Source organism: Tupaia chinensis, unplaced genomic scaffold (assembly GCF_000334495.1).
Source record: "Tupaia chinensis unplaced genomic scaffold, TupChi_1.0 Scaffold000208_1, whole genome shotgun sequence".
NCBI classification, from domain to species: Eukaryota; Metazoa; Chordata; class Mammalia; order Scandentia; family Tupaiidae; genus Tupaia; species Tupaia belangeri.
In genome coordinates this window covers 3,216,906-3,221,938 of record NW_006159683.1, presented here as the reverse complement: position 1 = coordinate 3,221,938, position 5,033 = coordinate 3,216,906, and positions in this window count along the sequence as shown.

Here is a 5,033-nt window from a genome sequence, read left to right as displayed (position 1 = left end):
GTGGAGGCAGAGGAGGCAGAGGTGGATTTGGTGGCAGAGGCTGAGGAGCCCGCGGGGCGGACCCGCGTGCGGGGAGGCGGGGCCGCGCGTCGCGTCCTCGCGGTCTGGGTCTTCCTGCGGGCCCGGCGCACGCGGACCCTGTGCGGCCCGCCCTCGGCTGTGTTTCTCTCTTGCTTCTGCGGCTCATTCGGCCTTGCCTCGGCAGGCTGTCTGTTGATGGCCTTGCGTGTCAGGTTCTCCGGGAACGCGCTCTTCCCGGCCCCACCGGGTTACCGTGGAGCGCAGGGCTTTGAAACCTCCGAATTTCAAAAGGTGCCTTTTAATGCAGACTGTAATTCAGTCACCCACGTCCCTGATGTTCATTAGTGTTCCCATGCTTCTTTGTGCTGGCCAAAGTAGCTGAGAAGTAACCGAGAGCGCGCAGTTTCTGCACCAGAGCTCCGGTTGAAGACACAGTCTTGTCTTTCTTGAAGTGGCCTTTCTCTTGGATTGACAGGTACTTCACCCACTGGTGCCCTACCGGATGAACTACAGTTATCCCTGCTAAATGCATAACAAATTGACGATTCCCGAACAAGTTTGTACCCCATACCTAAACCAACGCTCCTTATACGGATAAAAGAAACTGCATACCTAAATGCTTGACTTCAGTGTACTTTGGTGACTTTACGGTACCTCCCATACGTAGGTTTATGATGTGACTTCAGGACACCAGAAGACACATTCTGTTCCAAAAGTGCCTTGTTTTTCAAAAAGATGGACTATGATTGCCTTAGTACAGAACACTTTATCAGCGCTATATTTTTTTTTGCTATAGGGCACGTGGGCTCACCAGAAAGACAGACAGACTGATAGAAAGCGAAAAATCACCCCGTAGGGAAGATGGCCATGCCGCGATCCCTTCTCCTTCATTCTCCTCTCGGGATCTTGGGCACGCACACACACGTGCCCGGCATGAGTTTAAGCCTCGGGTCAGGGACTTGAACCGCGGTGGACTACATGAGAGTTCAGGGACATAACCATTACGCTAACTGCTGGTCCCATCAGCGCTATTTTGAAAAGGTTTTGATAGACAAATTCAGAGAGGGAGAAAAGTGCAAGAATAAGAGCTTGAGAGTCACCGAAAACTAACTTTTGCCTAGTTCATAGTTTAACTGTACAAATTATTATTGAAACAATTTTTCACAAATTTTGATAAATTGGGAAGACAAACGAAAAGTGTTATTAATTTCATTCCTTCTGATTGAAAACTAAATTAACCTAAGTGAAATGCATTGATAATAAATTACAGGTGGAGCTTATGTAGCACACAGTGCTTGCTACTCCATAGGCTGAGGCCACATGGGAGGCCCTTTCCATTAGAGGGTCCCTAAAAGTGCCTAAGTCTTGGGAATCTGAGGCAAGAGATTATTCATAGTAAGACCCCTGCCTTTAAAAAAATAAAATATAGGGACCAGCAGTTAGCGTAATGGCTATGTCGCTGGACTCCCATGTAGGTAACCGCAGTTCGCGTCCCATACCCGGTGGCTTAAACTCACACAGGGCGCGTGTGCGAGCGTGCCCAAGATCCCGAGAGGAGAATGGAGAAGGGACTGCGGCGTGACCATCCCCCCTGGGGCGTGATTTCTTGCTTTCTGTCTCTCTGTCTGGCGAGCGCACGTGCCCTATAGCAAAAACCTCTTCAAAAAAAAAAATAATAATAATAAAAATAAAACAAAAAAAATAAAATAAAATAAAAAATAACTCCCTTAACAGCTTTTGGGTGTGTAAGTGCTTTCTAGGTATTTACTATCTAGGTTTATGAATGTTATTATTTTGATGATTTCTATTTCCTTAGAAAACCCTTTTGTAATGGAAGTTTCAAAGGCCAATTTCAGAGCAGTCTGGCAGAATTATGAATTCTGAACGAAGAATGAATTACAAATAAATTTAACTTTATTGACTTTTCAATTATTTTATGAATATTTGAGAAGATTAAAAGTCTGAGGCTGGAGACTGCACTCATGGAAGTAGTATTACCAGGACATACTGTGTTTTTTCATGTTCTTTCTTTTAAAATAAAAACTCTTTGACCTTAGGACATTTATTTATTTATTTTGTTTCAAAGAAGTCATTGGTTTTAGGAGATTGAAGATAGACTTTTTAAAAAAGATCTATTTATTTATTTATTTAATCCCATTTGTTGTTATTTTAATTTGATCAGAGAAAGACAGAGAGAAAGGGAAAATGAGAAAGCAAGCCTTCAGGTCGAATACTCAAACTGTGGTCAGCCATGTGGAAATCCACTGTCTTAAACACCATGCCACTTACTGGCCCCAGAGATAGAATTTTTATTTTGAGAGAAGATGTAAGCTAGTTTACTTAATCAAAAATACATTTGTCTTCTCCTATTAGACTCAAAGTTATTGCATTTGTATTAAAGTACACTTTATCCCTATACAGAGAATACAGGAATCTGCATCTTTCATCTTCAAATTCCTGTTGGTGTTTAAGCCCTTCACTCTCATCTAGTTCCTTGACATCTTTTTCAGGATACTCTACTGGCAAGTTGAACTGGTGGTATGGCAAACTGAATTCATCCTTTTTGTCACCAAACCAGTCTCTTCTCCTTTCCCTTTGTTAATAGTATCACTGTCTTTTTAAATTACTCGGTCTTCAGGCCTGATACAGCTCTCTGCCTCTTCTAGAAACTCATCAATGGGCAGATTTGTTAGATAGCAACTTGACAAGGTCTTTCACTGTGCTTCCTCTTTTCCATCTCCACTCAGACCATGAATTATCTTTTTCTTTTTTTCTTTTAATTTTTTAGGTTTTTGTCATAGGGTGAGTGTGCTCGCCAAAGAGCAGAGATACAGAGAATGAGAAAAAAAAATCACCCCCAACCCTCACTGTAGGGGTGACTGTGCTGCAATGTATTTTATTCTATTCTTCTCTTGGGATTCTGGGAACACACACATCTGTCTGATGTGATTTTCAAGACACTAGTTCTGGGACTCCAATCATGGTCAGCTATATGGGAGTTCAGCACCTTAACCACCATGCCACCTACTGGCCCCACCAGATGAATTATCCTTTTTTTTTGCCTTGGGTATGTGTGCTAGCTGGTGGGGGGGGGGATAAAGAGAGAGAGAGAGAGAGAGAGAGATGGACACAGAGAGGGAAAGTGAGAAATCACCCCCCCGGGGGGGATGGCCACACCGCAATCTGTTCTCCTCCATTCTCCTCCTGGGACCTTGGGCACACACACACACACACACACACACACACACACAGAGTGTGATTTTCAAGCCACCGGGTCTGGGACTCAAACCGTGGTTTGCCATGTGGGAGTCAAGTGAAGTAACTGCTATGCCATCTACTGGCCCATCTTAAAGCACACCAAGTCGGCTACTCCCTTTCTCCAAGAGCCTTCAATTACTTCCCCGTTCTACTTAAATAAGGTTAAAATCCTTGGGTCTCATTATTCTCTTTCACTTAAAACCACCAGAGTATACTTTTAGAGTACTCTGAGCATATAGTCAGAGTATACTTTTTCATCTTTCCTAAATAAATTGCTTTCCCATTTCTCTATTGTGCACAGATGATTTTGTCTGCCTGGAATGTCCCTATCTGATTCTGCAAATGCCTTGCCCATTATTTAATGTCTGTCCACTTTCTCTAAAAAAGAGCATCTTTTCTGATACTTCCAACCTTAATGTGATCTCTTCTATCAAATTTGATAATACTTTATTTTTAAAAATTTTATTTATTTATTTATTTATTTATTTGGAGAGGTTTTTGCTATAGGGCGTGTGCACATGCCGGAAAGACAAAGAGAGAGACAGAGACAGAAAGTGAGAAGTCACTCCCTGGGGGGATGGCCATGCTACAATTCCTTCTCCATTCTCCTCTCAGGATCTTGAGCATGTACACATATGTGCCTGGTGTGAGTTTAAGCCACCAGATCCGGGACTCGAACCATGGTCAACCACATGGGTGTCCAGCGACACAGTCATTACGCCAACTGCCGGTCCCAATAACACTTTATTGTTTCTTTCTTTTGTCATTTGTGTTCAACCTTCCTTCTAGAACAGGGCTTTGCAAACTTTTTTTTGTCAAGGGCCAGATAATAAATACTTTAGGTTGTGTGGTCTCTGTTGCAGCTACTCAGTTCTACTATTTAACTCTACAACTGTAGCATAAAATCAGCTGTAGAAGATCATGCCTGGGCGGGTTTGCATGCATTTCCAAAATCCTGAGAGGAGACTGTAGGAGAAGGGATTGTCACATGGCCATCCCCTCTGGGGAATGATTTCTCTCTTTCTCTCACTCTCTCATTCGCTGTCTGTGGTGAGTGCACACACTCTATAGCAATACTAAAAAAAGTTGTCATATCATTTAATTCACAAGGGAATGATATGAAAATTTGATCCTTTCAGGGTACTTTATTAATGCCCTTTTCCTTAATTGTGTGGATGCACGTATGTACATTTGAGGTCTTCAAATAGTTCATGCAAATGTGTGTTATGAACAAGCTGCACATAAATTTCATTTTTTTCACCAATATAAACCCATCCCTCAATTCCATTTCCCCTGACCTTTCTGAAGCCCAACGTATGACTATACATAAATATATATATATGGTATATGGTATGCAAATCCAGATCTGTACGTTTACAATACCCTGCATAGCTGGAATTGGTGGTTGAAAGAGCAAGAAGGCTGCTCATTAGATATAAAAGGGGAAAACTCTGGCTTAAGTTCCTTGTTAGTTTCATTCTGTTTTCTTGGTCAAAGATTGTATTTCCAAACTCTGTGCAGTTCTATGAATCTCACCACCTAATCACACAGGAGACCAGGTAAGAGTGTATTACACCATTGCTATTATGGGAAAATAGTTCGGAATTCATACTTTCCTAGGGTAGTTTGTGTTCCTCTAAGATTTCTGTTTTGGTGAAACTATGCTTATATATAAGAAAAATGAAGCAACTTGGCATGTTTTCTACTCTGTGTAATAACTGTAATAACTGCTTATTTGTCTCAAGATATATTTC